The following is a 15,979-nucleotide window of genomic DNA, read 5'->3' as shown; positions in this document are numbered from 1 at the left end:
ACTTCACATCAGGATCAATATCTTTTTGTGTATTAATTCAAATCGAACTTCACATCAGGATCAATATCTTTTTGTGCAGTAAATCTAGAAGTGGGTCTACAACATATTATCGATAGGATAAAATTAAACTACGAAATTAGTTGTAGCGTAAGGCTACAACCTTACTCAATAAAATAAACATTATTCTTTATGCTTTTAAGTCTTAATAAACATGTCAAGTTTTGTATCAATCGAATATTATTTACTATATAATCTATGATCTTATATTTTATTTACATCATTTTAAACTATAAAGAGTTACAATTTAAACAATTTAATGATGAGAAGAAGATGTAAAATTGAAAGGTGAATTTGTTAAAATTCAAAGGTGAATTTGTTAAAATTCACTTCTAATAAAAAGATATTAAATAAAGTTATAGTCTTAAACCAAAACCGATATTGTAGCTAAACTGTCTTTACCGATATTGTCTCATCACATAAAGGCTATTTCCCCTCGTCTTAATTTATAGACAGAATAATCCATATCGTCATCTCTTCTCACTGTGAACCTAATTCATTCATAATAAATATGAATTTAGGTTGTTTAGTACCAGTTAAAAAAAATTCCTCAGATGAGGCCGAGGACATATCCTTATGTTTCTGTTGGTGAACCTAATAGAACAAACATTGTTGTCATTACCAATTAGTCGCCTCTAGTAAGAATAGTTGCTCCCTACAGCAAAATCTGGAGGTTGACAAACCATATTCATGCAATAGATTGGGGAGTTCATGCACACGGATGCACCAAATGAATTTAAGAATTATTATTTGGGAGGTTCTAGGGTAAAAGTGGTGCTCATTGAATTCAGATATAAGGCAATTCCCTTTAATAACATATTCCAATTCCAATCAATAAAACGAAGCAAGGTTGTTTTTTTCAAGATAATATTTCAATCAAAATATACACAACTGAGCATAAGAGTATATTATTCCAAACAGCCACCAATCCACAACTGAAAAACTGGGACACTTGCCAACAAATGAAAAATTAATACAAGATTTTACAATTACAATCTTAGCATTGAGCACACCCTCCAAGCTGTTCCCATCTTCATTCAGTCCAATTCTGGTTCTCTGGTAGACTGGTACAACCCTACCTAAAATTTTCTAGAGCCAGCTTCAGTGGAGTTAAACATGGAGTCAAAGACCTTGTTTAGGCAGTGTGCGATAGGAGAAGAGTCACTTCCCCTGTTATCGGTGGGTAAATGAAGAAAGCATCTTTCATCAACCATATATTCATATGCAGAATTTTCATATGATATTGATAATTAATAATTCAATGTATCAATTGTCATTTTGTTTTGTAATGCATTGAAATCCATTTGTGAAAGAACAGTGATTGTTTTCTCCAATATATAATTTATGGCTATAATGGTTGTTATTAATTTTTCTGAAAACAATTGATACATTGAATTATTAATTATCAATATCATAAGACAATGTTCTGAAGATAAAGAAAACGCAAAGATTATACTATGAAGAGAATGATAGCTAATACAAATTGTGCCATCATTACGGCAATCAAACCAATAGGGAAACATATAACGATCATCATTTAATTCTCCACAAATTTTGCTAATCAAGTTTAAGATGAAAAATCAAATTAAATTTTGCTGATCAAGTTTAAGATGAAAATTCAAATTATTAGTCACTGGATCCTAACCCAACAGCTCTAGTTGACCAATCAGCCAGTTGTGGCCAACCAAGTAGTTCATAGAATAAGACTACACTAATATAAATTAGTTAAGTCAACTGCTGAAACAGTCTTGCCAGTTGCCAGTAGTTTAAGCTCCTCTGTGTCAAACAGGACTACACTAAAAGAGTCTTTTCTGTAACTCATATTCTTAGAACTGCCACAAAAATACTACATTATTTTTATTCATGATTCGGAAAATACCCAAAGGTAATAATAGTAATACACGTGAAATAAAATGACAAATTACACTCTTAACATGAAATATTTAACCAACACATAGGAGTTTAAAAGAGCATTTTCAAAATCCAAAACTGTGTATAAAGGAAGAGAATGATCAGATAGAGCTAATACATAAAGATGCCATCATGACGGCAATCAAACCAATAGGGAAACAAATATGTCTCAGTCATCATTTCATTCTCCCAACTCCATAAATCATGAAAACCAACCAAACCCACATTTTATTTTGTTAATAAAAATACAGAAAGAAAACAAAATTAAATTGTATATATTTGATTTTGTGTGGAGATGGAGAACAATCAGCTAGAGCTAATACATGATTGATGCCATCATATCGGCAATCAAACCAATAGGGAAACATATTCCTCATCATCTCGTTCTCCATTCACCACTTCATATTTCTAACATGAAAATTCAAAAACAAAAACCCAGCTCGTAAAATAGATATGGATTTTGATAAGCATAAAGAAGCAAAGTGAAATCCCAATGGGGATTCCAAGTGTTAAGAGAAAAGGGGATATGTGTGTAACTGGGTAACAGAACGACGGCGTACTTTATAGGCAGCAAACGATTGCCTGTGACTGTGAGAATGAAACCCTAAACTAAAGAGAGAGTTATTTATAGGTACAAGAGTGTGGTTAAATATCATAAACGCCCCTAACTTCAGCTCTGATTGGTCCTTTGTGAGAGACTTTGAGCCGAGGCCATGGTGAAAGGGCCCATCATTCAAGCCATCTTCACTTGTTCACGAATATATGGGCCAGCAACACCTACAAACCCAATTTTGAACCTAAAATATTTTAAAGCCATACGATATTCAATAAATTACATAAATATCATTTTTTTTTAATATTTTGATATTTGATAATTCAAGAGTTACAACAATAGAGAATGAGGAATTTGAACTTTGGTCTCCATCTCTATTGAAAATATCATGAGATCCAATTGAATTACAAAACCCTTAACCATACCAATATCACTTGAAAGTTAAGAAAATAGTATCTGATGAAGCAGTAATTTGCCTCGTCAATATGTTCCTCGTTAGTTGATGGACGACCTATAAAACCTGTGTCACATAAAGCCCTCAATGGATAAGGGTACCAGTGTAGGGCCTACCAAAGACCCTTTGATACTTAAGTTAGCTTATTCTCTTTCTGGAAAAACTATAATTTTTATAGTTGTGTGTGTTCATGTCCTTTTACCTGTTTTTCCCAACTTTATATAGTCTTATGTCGAGTTAATACTCAGCAGACCGTTATGTTGCAGGTTTTGTGCTATTCATTGCTCACTTATTGATTACTGCCTAGAGTTAATGCATGCACACTCATCCATACCCTTACTCGTCACTGTTAGTGACGGTTTGTGAATGATGGATGATCATTTGTATGCTACTCATCAGTTGCCCCCTTTATTCCTTTGTCGTCTATCATGTAGACGAGCTAAGGAATATGGAAAGTCTGTTTTGGGCGGATTACTTTGTACGTGCCTCAAGATCCTCGTCCCATCATATTTATTGTGGGGCGATATTTTAGTTAGCTGATCGCCACGTTCCGTGTTTGAGTTGGCCGCACATGTAGGTTTTCCTTGAGTTTTCTACGCATTGAATTCATTTCCTTTTTTTTTCTATAAAAAAAGCCTTCTCATATTCCTCTTCTTCTTCTTCATTATACACTAAGCTTGGAGTTCAAAACTAAAAGAGAATTCTTGCACTTTCTACACGGTAAGACTCTCGTTTCTCTCTTAATGGTTGATTTTGATTTTATTAGGAAGGAGGCTCCCTCTATTTCGTTCTTCTTTGCTAGGTTAGGAGTGTTTCTTGAGTCTTCTGGTGGACGCCATCCCCAAGTAGGTTTATTTGTTCCTCAAAACTGTGGGGCTTTCAGGCCCGTTTTGATTGGCCTTTACCCTTTGCTTCGTCGTTCTCTAATCGCCCATCATCTAGAGATGACTACCATAGAGTACAGGGATAGCGACATTAGGTCCAATGAGTTAGAAACTGGTTTGTCGTCAAGTGGTGAGTCCTTTGACAAAGATTTTGAAATTGTAATGCCAAAACCTTCATCGTCTTCAAAACCCTCCTTTTCTTCAAAAATTCCTTCGTCTTCAATCCCCTTTCATGCTCTCTCTGAGTCTTGCCTTTTAGAGATGAGACATTTGAAATCTATTTGCAAGAGGTTTCAACTCCCTAAGGGAGTATCTATAAGATTACCTCATCCTAATGAGAAAGCATGCACTTTTGCCCATGGCGAGATGAGTTTTTACAAAGCTGCTTTTTCATGTGGTCTTCGTTTTCTAGTTCATCATTTTATTGTGCAGCTCCTTTCTGCTTTAAATGCTGCACCTAGTCAGCTCATCTCTAATGCATGGAGAACAATTATTGGTTGCATGTCGATCTGGGTGTCTGTCCATGATGGGGACATAATTACCCTGAATGAGTTTCTTTACCTATCGTTTGAAGCTTTCCACCCATTATGGGTATTTCGAACTTCTACCTTGGAATATGGAGTCTAGAATCATTAGTAGCTTCCCTACTTCCTTTCGTGATTGGAAGTCACGATGTTTCTTCATTTATGGATCTGGATGGGAAACCATGTCTGACGACCTGTGGGGTAAGGTCCCGTGGTTGCTACGGAAATAGGAAATCCCTTCTCTTGGTGCGTCTCTTTCTTCCTCTTCATTAAACAAATTGTTTTAAGTTTTACTGCTTTTCTAATCTTTTTTTTGTCTCCTCTTTTGCAGTTGCTGATCATCCTTTGTTGAAGGAACACTACCAAGGACGAATTAAGGCAGCCCTTGAGTTTGCCCTCACAGTTGACAATTTCGACGAGCTGGTTGACCCTCGTCATCTGTACGAGTGTTGTCTTGGACCCGAGCCTTTTACGTACGTTTTGAAGGAAATTTCCCAGGAAGAGAAGAGTAGGTTTTTAGTTCTTTCTTGTCTTTACCTTATAGATTTTCACCCTACTAACCTTCTCTTTGCAGAAATGGCCACTAGGTACAACAAAGACAGGTATGCCCATCTTAAGAACTTGAAGAATGAACCCCTATCTCTCATTACCCCTGGATCAAAGAAACGTAAGCTGGATGAAGGGAAAGATGAAACTCCTGCCCTCCAATCACTTTTTTGTACTCCTTCTTCTCCTACTCCTTCCCTCGAGATGATGAACTTCAGCCCTTTGACCACACACTCTAAAGGGAAAGCCAAGGTTGGCAAGAGTGTTTGGGACGACCCTATAACTGCCCTTGGACGAGCTCATAATGTCATTACTGACGACGAGCTTAAAGGTCTCTTGTCTATCTCTTCTCACAAACTGGTCAACTATCATATTCATAAACTAGTTCAGGTATTTCGTTCAACGTTTCTTCATCATTCGTCAAGTAGTTATACCTGTTAAAAATTACTAACCCTTTTATTTTTTTCAGGTTCTTGGTGAGTCCCTTAGCTTAACGACGGACTACTTGAGCAGCGAGGAGAAGGTAGGAGTGACCAACTCCAAGGTTGATTCTGTTGAGGCTGAAAGCTCATGGTCTGATTGAAGCTATAGACTAGTTGACCAAGGCCAAGGAGAAGGGGAAAGAACTGAAGGAAGCACTGAAGATTGAGAAGAAGCTCGTCATTCAGAAAGATGAGGAAGTCCAAGCTGCCCTTCTAAGAACTGACGAGGAGCATGAGAAGGTGATTGCCAAGTTCTTGGAGTCTAATCACTTCTCTAACATGTGGTTCGAGCAATAATTCAAGGGTTTCGAGCTTTTTCATCGTTGGATGATGAAGCACCATAGCCATGTAGCTGATTTTGCAAATCTGGACTTTGAAGCTATTGACATTAAGATCCTAGCTGACGAAGTCAATGAAAAAGAAGGTGAAACAATTGTTGAAGCTACCAAGGTTGTTGGAGGAGAGGGTGCAGCTATAGGAGGAGCTAATGACGAGGCTCAGATAGAGGCAGACCGTGTTAAGGAGATTGTCAATGTTCCTTGAATAAAAAATTTAAGTAAATTTTTTTTTTTTTTTTTCATTTTAAAGACAATGGATGCCTCATGTTTTGAGGTTTGAAATTTGGAAACAATGGGTGCCTCCTGTTTTGAGGCTTTTGTTTGAGAAACAATACATTTATCTTGTTTAGAACTTCGAAGTTCTTATGATTCACGCTTGCTCTTTTATTACTCCACTTAATAATTTAACTCGTCATTTGAGATTTTACCATGTGATTTCAGCTCATTGTTAGAGTCATTACCACATCTATGATTTTCAACTCATCATTTGGAGTTTTTACCATTTGCTGTGATTTTAACTCATCTTGTGAGTTTTTTACCACGTTTGTGATTTTAACTAATGTTGTAAGTTTTTACCACATTTATGATTTTAACTCATCATTAGAGCCTTTACCATATTTTGTGATTTTAACCCCTTCGAGATTTTACCACACTTTACGAGTTTCACTCATCATTCGAGCTTTTGTCATTCTCGTTTGTGATTTGTTGCTAGATTTTAGTAACTTTCCTTTCGCCATTGAACTTTAGTTTTGACATTTTGTCAAACTTTATTTTAAAAAAAAGGATGGCTAAACAAGCCTTATTATTTCATGCATTCCTTATATATGAAGGAATTACAAGGAAAACAACAAACTAAAAATAGCTTTAACAAAACAAATTGAAAGAAAAAATAATTAGATGTCGTTTATCTGAGTCAAGCAAGGTGCTCAAGCAAAGCTTATTAGGCCAAGCAATAGTTTTCACTGATAGTACTTCTTGAGATGTTTCATGTTCCAAGGACGAGGAATTGGATTGCCTTCCAAATCCTTCAAATAATAACTTCCTCCTCTGGAGTAACGGACGACCTTGTATGGACCTTCATAAGTAGGCCCTAACTTCCCTTACACTGGATCCCTAGTAGCTTGGGAGACTTTCCACAGCACCATGTCATCAGGGTTGAACCTTCTGAGTTTCACCCTCTGATTGTAGTACTTCTACATTTTTTGTTGGTATCCAGCCATTCTTAAGGCTGCCTCATCTCTAACTTTAGCCAAACAATCTAAGCTGAGTCTCAGTTCTTCATTGTTTGTACCTTCGTCGTAATGAGCTTGCCTAAGGCTAGAGACTCCTATCTCGACTAGAATAACTACTTCAATGCTGAAAGCCAACTTGAATGGAGTTTCTCCTATTGGTGTTCTCATTGTTGTTTTGCAAGCCCATAATACCCCAAGTAACTCTTCAGGCCATGCACCCTTTGCCCCCTAAAGTCATGCTTTGATGAGTTTAAGCAAAGTACAATTTGTTACTTATGTCTACCTATTAGCTTGTGGAAGCCCAAGTGACGAGTAGTAATTTTGTATCCCTAGTTCTATGCAAAACTCCTTGAATTTTCGACTATCAAACTGACAACCATTATTAGATATGATCGTCCTAAGGATCCCAAACCTACAGACGATGTTCTTCCAAACAAAGGTCTGTATTTTGTCTTCGGTGATTACTGCTAATGGTTCTACTTCAACCCATTTGGTGAAGTAGTTGATGGCTATGAGTAGGAACTTCACTTGCCTCTTTCCCAAAGGGAGTGGGCCGACGATGTCTATTCCCACGTTGAAAATGGCCAGGGTGAAGAGATGCTCGTCAATAACTCCCCAGGTATATGCTGCACATTGCCAAACTGCTGACATTTATCACACTTCTTCACAAGTTCAGCTGCATCCTTTTACATAGTTGGCCAAAAGTAGTCTGCCCTAATCATCTTTGCCACCAGGGATCGTGGTTCGGAATGGTTACCACAGACACCTTTGTGTATCTCTCGTAGCACATACATTGCTTCGTCAAGGGTCAATCATTTTAGGTACGACATTGAGAATCCTCTTTTGTAGAGTTCTCCATTCAAAACAATGAACCTTGCTGCTCAGACTCTGATCTTTTTCTCCTCTGACGAGTCAGATGGGAGTTGGTTGTTTCCGATGTAGGATATGATTGGTTCCGTCCAGTTGCTTGGTTTCTGAATCGCAAGGATCTGCAGTCCGTCAATACTGGGGGTCGTCTAAACCTCCATGAACAAACCTACTGTTGCTTAAGCATCTTTGATTGAGGCAAGTCTAGCTACCTCGTCAACAACTAAGTTTTCTTCCCTTGGAATTAGCTCGAGTTTAACGTTATCAAACTCGTCAATGAGATGGCTTGTCAGCTGTAGGTATTTTTTCATCCTTTCCTCCTTGGCTTCATCTTCATTGGTTATTTGCCCAACAATCAGCTTAGAAGGCTCTGGCAACCCTTAAGCTAGCAAGTACTGCTTCATACTCCGCCTCATTGTTCATTGCTGGAAATTGGAGTTGAACCCCGTATTTAAGGACGTCATTCTCTAGGGACCTCATTATAAGTTACTGATGAGCCATCTGAGCAAGTTGTCCAACTATCTACTTCTTGATCAGGGTCTAGAAGAGTGAATTTCGCTATGAAATTTGCTAAAGCTTGCACTTTGATTGCTGTTCTTAGCCTATACTCAATATCAAACTGGCTTAGTTCAACTGCCCACTAGACCATACGACCTGCAGCATCTAGTTTGCTCATTGCTTTTCGGATTGGCTGGTCTGTCATAACTATAATGGTATGTGATGAAGCAGAATTTCATCTTGTCAGTACAATGGATGACCTGGAGCTCGTTAGTATGTACCTCTTCAGTATAATGGATGACCTGGAGTTCGACAGTATGTTCCTCGTCGGTACTATGGATGACCTGGAGATCCTGTACCGAAGTAAGCACTAAACAAATAATGACACGAGTTTAGGGGCCTGCTAAGGAGCCTCCAATGCTTAAATTAGCTTAAACTCTTTAGAAATATGTAATCTGTAGAGTAATTTATGTGTGTGTTCAACCTGCCCCACTTACAAAAATAGACACAGTCATAGAGAGTTGTGTAGCTAAGAGAGAATAACAAGCGAGTCTGCCGTCAGGTCTAGGGAAGAAGACGAGGAATTGCAAAGGAGTACGAAGAAAGTTAAGGAGAATATCCGAAACAAAAGCTCATCTGAACCACTCTCTCTAGACTCTAGGGGGGTTGGAGGTTCATATAAAACAAAGCTTCTAGGGCTTATCCCTGGTGCATATGAGCTAGCTTTTGCTTTTGAAAATAGCATGGAGTTTGAAGTGGAATTAGACCATGAAGAAGAAGACTTGCCTCCTGGGGAGGTGGTGGTAAGATTATCTAGTGCAAGGAAAACAAGAATCCGAGTTGCCTGGAACAATGCCTTTATTGTTAAGGTTTTTGAATAAACTATAGGTTATCATTATCTGGTCTCACGTCTAACCAGCCTTTGGAAGCCTATGGGGAAGATGGACTGTGTTGGACTCGGCCATGACTTTTTCCTCATCAAGTTTTCACAAATGGAGGATCACTCGAGAGTTTTGAAGAATGGCCCATAGTTTATGAATGGACATTACCTTTCCATCAGACAATGGGAACCTAACTTCATACCGTCGTTGGCAAATCTATCCGCAGTCGCCGTTTGGATTCGCTTACCGGAACTACCCATAGAATATTATGAAGAGTCAATCCTCTGGGATATCGGTAGAGCCATTGGTCCAGTCCTTAAAGTGGACACTCATACAGTGATGGAGGCTAGGGGGCGGTTTGCGCGACTCTATATCCAAGTAAATCTTGATGAAACTATAGTAAAGACTATCAGAGTTGGTGGGATTAGGCAAATGGTTCAACACGAAGGCATTCAATCTCTTTGATTTGCCTGTGGAAGGGTGGGGCATAAAGCTGAAGGTTGTCCTTACAAAATACAACAACCAGTGCAAACACAAAAAGATGACAAGTATGAGAAAGATGCCAAAACGGAGAATTAAAGGGCACAGGAAAAGACAAATGAGAAAGTTGGAATTGACGAAACTCCTTTTGGACCTTGGGTTATTGTTGCACGTAAAAGGAAATTTGGAAAAAGGGGGGAAAAGACTTTGAAACTCCAGCCCAATCTGGTTATGTTGACCATAGCACGGCTGGGCCCATCAGCGTATTAAGCCCATCAATGGGATTCCCTACAGTAGGCCTAGATTCAGTAAAAGATCTCGAATCTTCTATAGCTATCAAAGGGCATGACGTATCGCGTTCGTAGAAGATCTCAAGCCATAATACTGATCAGGCCAAAACAAGTGGCTGTGCCCCTAAGAGTAAAACCACAAGAAAGAGTCAAAAAACCTTATCAACTCAGAAAGGTCAGTCCGAACAGATAATTACACACCAAAACCCTTCCTTTAAGTGGAGATTAACTAATTCTAAGCCGTTTAAGGTCAAACCTATCCATAGTTTTGCGATGAAAACTTCGGATGATTCGAACCCAAAGTTGATCTTTAAAGGTTTTAAAGCTGGAGGGTCTTATTTGAAGAAACCTTCGCTAACGAGTCTAGCAACCCATTGATGGTGACCAAGAAGTTAGGGACTCCGTGAGAGAGATAGAGATGAGAAGCGTTTCCTCCAGGGACAAGAACGGTGACAAGAATTATGAGAAGCAACCCCAATTCCGTCAAACACAACTGCAGCGGCCCCTGTCAGAAAATTCCAATGGCCACTCCTCCAATGAAGGCAATTCCAGCTGTAGTATGGAGATCGAAACTCTTAAAATTCCCAAAGGGTTACTCAAGAGAATTGATCATTCCCTCCGAGATAAGAATATGGGAAAGCCAATTGAGGAAGGAGAGGAATGTTCCCTGGAGGATCAAGTACAATTAATGGAGAGTAATGGGTCTAGCTTAAATGATGCAGTGGATTTAGCGAAGGCAGGTATGCAAGTCGACCAAGGAGGTGATGTCCCTTTACCCCCTTGTTAGTTATTCTAATTGTTCCTCCCTTTGTATTTTAATTATGAATATGCTAATTTGGAATTGCCGAGAGGCCCTAAACCCCACTTTTTGTGATGTTGTTAATAATTTGATTCAAATGCACTCCCCTACTATTATGGTCATTGGTGAGACCAAAGTTAGTGGTGAGAGAGCTAAGAGGATCTCGGATAGAATAAATCTTGATGGGGCAATTTTTACAAACTCTATTGGCCTGTTTGGAGGATTAAGGGTTCTTTGGGACTCTAACCAAGTTGAAATTGCTGAGCTAGCTTCCACTGAGCAAGAAGTTCATGTGATTATCACATCCACAACAAAGCCTCCCTGGCTTCTCTCAGCCATTTATGCTAGCCCGAGGTATGCTGAGAGACAGCTGCTTTGGGAAAATCTTAAGTCTATGGCTAACCTTCATTCCATGCCCTGAGTAATAGTAGGAGATTTTAATGAAGTGCTTATGGGGGAAGATAAGTTTGGTGGATGTTTGATCAACATAAGTAGAGCTCTTTGCTTCCAGAATTGCTTGAACAATTGTAGAATGATCGACATTGGCTATTCGAGGCCACGCTTTACCTGGTCCAACCATCACTCGCTCTCGCAATTGGTTCAAGAGAGAATAGACAGAGTCTTTGTGAACGCTGAATGGAATTCCCTATTTTCTGAAGCAAACGTTCTTTAACTAGAAAAAACTCACTCGGATCACTACCCTACTAAATTATGTTTTGAGAAAGATAGGGGTCTTCAATTCCCCAAGCCCTTTTGCTTCCAACCTATGTGGCTTTCGGATCCAAGTTTTCCGAGGGTGGTAAGGGAAGCATGGAATAATACTCCCTCTCTACATTAGGCTTTGTCAATTTTCTCTTCCAATGCACAAAGCTGGAACAAAAATCATTTTGGCAACTTATTTTATAGGAAGAAAAGGATCCTAGCCAGACTTAAAGGGATTCAAGAAAGTATGTCTCTAAGACCCAATGCTTTCCTGGTTGATTTGGAAAGGAAGCTGAGATTTGAATATGCTAAGGTTGCAAAAATCAAGGAGGAATTTTGGGCTATAAAGGCTCAGATTCTTTGGTTGGTGGAGGGAGATAGAAATACTTCTTTCTATCATACTTCAACTCTTGTGCACCGAAAGCGGAATAGAATTATCTGTATGAAGGATAGAATGGGCAATTGGCTGAATGGGGAAATAGAGATTATTTTATCAAGCAAGTTTTGTTGGACCTTTTCACCTCGGGTCAGGTCAGCTTTTTTCTGGGCTGTATGGGACCCCCCTATTCGGAATACTCGCCTTAATACAGAAGCTAATATCATTTTGAACGCTCCGATCACAAATAGGGAGATCTTTGAGGGTCTTTGGGTGCTAAAACCATTTAAAGGTCCAGGCTCGGATGGTCTCCATGCAGGGTTTTTCCAGCGATTTTGGCTGATTGTTGGCGACTTTGTGAGATAAGAGGTTAAAAGGGTTTTCTCTTCAAGGATAATTTCAGATTATATGAACCAAACCCTCATTACCCTCATTCCTAATTGCAGAAGCCCTGAGTCTTTGTCCAACTACCGACCAATTAGCTTCTGTAATACGATCTACAAGATAGTGACCAAGATTATTGTTAACCGGATCTACCCCTTTTTGTCTGAGTTAATTTCTCCGCTCCAAGTAGCGTTTGTCCCAAGAAGGAAGGGCTTGGATAATGCAATTACAGTCCAAGAGCTAATCCACACAATGTCAAAGAAAAAGGGCAGAATAGGTGTTATGGCAATAAAACTCGAATTGGAGAAGGCTTATGATCACCTTGAGTGGAGTTTCATTAGAGATACTTTGAAACTTTGAAACTTCCTTGATTAATTGAGTTCTCTAATCACAAGCTACGTCACCACCATCTCTATCTCTATTCTTTTTAATTGGGGGGGGGGGGGGCACTGGATGCTTTTCAACCTTCAAGAGGGCTACGTCAAGGTGACCCTCTATCGCCTTACCTATTCATCTTATGTATGGAAGTCCTCAGGGATTTGATTGAGGGTAAATGTCGGGAGAATCTTTGGAATCAAATTAACGCTTCACAAGGGGGTCCAACTTTCTCGCACGTATTTTTTGTCGATGACCTCATGTTGTTAGCCAAAGCTGACCGGAAAAATTGTGGCATGTCCTCTTTGTCGGGTTAGAGTTGTCACCTTGGAAAGCGGAGCCAAAACCTGGGTTTCTTTTAAATACAAGCAACTACCCAATCTTTGCTATTGGTGTGGTTGCTTGGATCATGATGATAAAGATTATGAGGTTTGGATTGATAGTGATGGCACTTTACATTTAAAGAAGAAAAAAATATGATTCGAGTATTCGAGCTCAAGCAGTTTATCCCTCTAGTAAGAATGCAATCCATGTTTCGGGTTTCTACTAAGATTTTAGGAAGAAAGCTACAGATATGACTAGCTCAATGGTGGTTAAGCTGGTCATGGTGGACCATACCCTAGCACGACATCCGACGAGACGTTTTCCTGAAGGTAAGGAAGGTGAGTATATCCCGATAACAATTAATGCTAATTTATCTCCAAATCCCACTGAATCTGTGTTGCCAGCTAATATTGACACTATTTCTTGGGGTAAAAAAAAAAAAAAATATATATATATATATATATCAATCTAGAGGATTTTGAGGAGAGAATTAATGAGATTGATCAAGAAATCAAGAAGTTTGATATATCATCAAAAACTGTCAGCGTTACTTAGGATTCTACTACATCTACTGCTATAGGTGACGTAAATCCTAGTAAATCAACTGCTGGCAATCCTAGGCCCTTAAAAACAGGCCCACTTCAGGATGTTACAATGTAAGGCCGGGCCAACAAAGGGAGATGCCCGCTAAATGGCTCAGGATAGATCGCCTATTGGCCTTAGGAGCGAAGACCCAATTGGTGCTACACTAGGTAAACATAACAACTCTCCCCCTATTAATGAGACTCCTCTTTTTAAACGATGTTATACAAAGACTCAGACTAACTCTGAGAATTATGACCCAACAATGTTGGTTGGTGTCATCATGAGTTGGTTATTTTGGAATGTGCGTGGGCTTGGGAACCAAAGTACAGTTCAAGAGCATGCAAAGTTGGTGCGAGCACAAGATATCTCTGTTGTGTTCTTAGTCGAAACATGGGTAGATGAAGTTAGGCTAAAGCAATTGTGTGATGATTTACATTTTGATGAGAAATGGGCAGTTAATAGAATTACTAGAGTAAGGGGTTTAGCTCTACTTTGGAAAAATTATGTGGAGATAGATATGGACTCCTCTTCTCCTAATTTATATTGATGCAATTATAAATACGGGCAAGGAGGATTCATGGTGGTTTACAAGTATTTATGGTATCTCAGAGGCAAGTAGGAAGCATGAGACATGGGAATTGATAAGGCAACTAAATGGCAAGTTTGACATCTTGTGGGTTTGTGCTGGGGATTTTAATGAAATCTTACAGGACCATGAGAAGCTTGGGGGTGTGCCTAGGGGTGAACTGGAGATGAAAGCTTTTAAAGACATTGTGGATGAGTGTGGATTTGTCGATTTGGGATACGCAGACCATAAATTTACTTGAAGAGGAAAGCAAGGTGGGGGAATGGTATTGGAAAGGCTGGACCGAGCCTTGGCAACCAATTCTTGGATTTCTCTCAATCTAGCAACTCAAGTGCAGAACCTTCGCGTGAACTCCTTGAATCACAATCCAATCATCATTAAGCCCGAAAGTATTATAGCTTGTAGAAATAAGCCTTTCCAGTTCAAACAAATGTGGATGAAAGACCAAGGTCGTAGAGAAACTGTAATGGCAGCATGGGGAAGTTCTTTGCGGGATATTTCTATGCCTATAGTTTCTAAAAAAAAAATTAGGCAATGTGGAGAAAAATTGTCTAAGTGGAGTCAATTAATGTAGATACCACATTTTGTACCCGTTAATAAATTTTGGTCCTTGGCTCCAATGATGAGTTTTACATGTGTCAACCAAGAGTAATTAAAGAGTTCACAATAGTTTGGAAGTAATCACAACTCAAAAGTACTTAAATTGCTTTGAAATTGATATTGAAAAATAACCTTTACTTACTATTTTGACCATAAAAATTTTGAGTGAAGTTTATTTCATTGGAAAGCAGGCATCTTTGGCTTTAATTTGAACATCATTTTTGCATAATTTGGATCTATATTGAGTGAGTTATGGTCATTAGAATTTGGGCCATCAGAGTTGGCAGATTAGGGTTTTTAGGAGCATGTGTATGCAGGGTCAAGACCTGCGTACACATGTCGATTTTCTAGGTTCTTGAACTTCATTTTTAAGGGCTTAAAACATCACTCTTTGATGTGGGCCAGCCCCTAGACCCTTAGGGATGTCCAAAGACCATTAAAAAGCCCTAAAAACTCTAATTTTAACTTATAAATACTCATCTTATATCTCCAATCAAAACCCTAGCTAGAGAAAGTTATTTTTTTGCCTCCATTTTCTCTAAAACCCTAATTCGCTTTTCTAAAACACCGACACAACACCTTTGCATGTTTTTTACAAATTAAAAACCTCTCTTTAGTTAGTTCTAAGGCAGAAAGTTTATTCTCCAAATTTTTTTCAAAACCTTTTTCAATTAAAGTTTGTTCTTGAGTTGTAATTATCTAAAAGAAGGGAGGGTTATCATAGATAATATTTTGATGGCCTTCAAAACTCTACGTTATATGAAACACCAACAGTTTGGGAAATCAGGTTTTATGGCCCTTAAACTTGATATGAGTAAGGTATATGATAGAGTGAAATGGTCTTTTATGGAGATTTTGTTGAAAAAAATGGGGTTTCATGACAAATGGTTTGCATTGATGATGGAGTGTATGACTACTGTCTCTTACTCTGTTCTTATAAATGGTGAACCTTCTGATATTATTCATCCCAGCTGAGGTATTAAACAAGGCGACCCTCTTTCCCCCTATCTTTTCCTCATTTGTACCGAGGGACTTCATGATTTGATCAACCAAGCTTCTACTTCGGGCCATATTAGAGGCATCTCCATTTGCAACAGTGGTCCTAGACTAACCCATTTATTTTTTTTGTAGATGATAGCCTATTGTTTTGCAAAGCATTTGTCCAAGAGTGTCATTACATTATTCAAGGTTTACTTAAAACCTATAAGGAAGCTTCGGGGCAACAACTAAATAGAGACAAAACAACAATTT

The 15,979-nt window shown here is 38.7% G+C and overlaps 1 non-coding gene and 2 pseudogenes across 1 annotated transcript; all 3 read right to left on the bottom strand.

The window, feature by feature from the left end:
* Positions 1-1,521: 1,521 nt before the first annotated feature.
* Positions 1,522-1,601, bottom strand: LOC126701322 (small nucleolar RNA Z102/R77; annotated as a pseudogene).
* A 462-nt stretch (positions 1,602-2,063) lies between these two features.
* On the bottom strand, positions 2,064-2,155 carry LOC126701320 (small nucleolar RNA Z102/R77). The gene has a single exon (XR_007647300.1). It is a non-coding gene; the product is annotated as a small nucleolar RNA Z102/R77 (small nucleolar RNA).
* A 113-nt stretch (positions 2,156-2,268) lies between these two features.
* LOC126701321 (small nucleolar RNA Z102/R77) lies at positions 2,269-2,355 on the bottom strand (annotated as a pseudogene).
* Positions 2,356-15,979: the final 13,624 nt, after the last annotated feature.

This window comes from Quercus robur, chromosome 9 (assembly GCF_932294415.1).
Source record: "Quercus robur chromosome 9, dhQueRobu3.1, whole genome shotgun sequence".
Classification (NCBI taxonomy): Eukaryota; Viridiplantae; Streptophyta; class Magnoliopsida; order Fagales; family Fagaceae; genus Quercus; species Quercus robur.
This window is presented reverse-complemented; position numbering and strand designations above follow the sequence as displayed.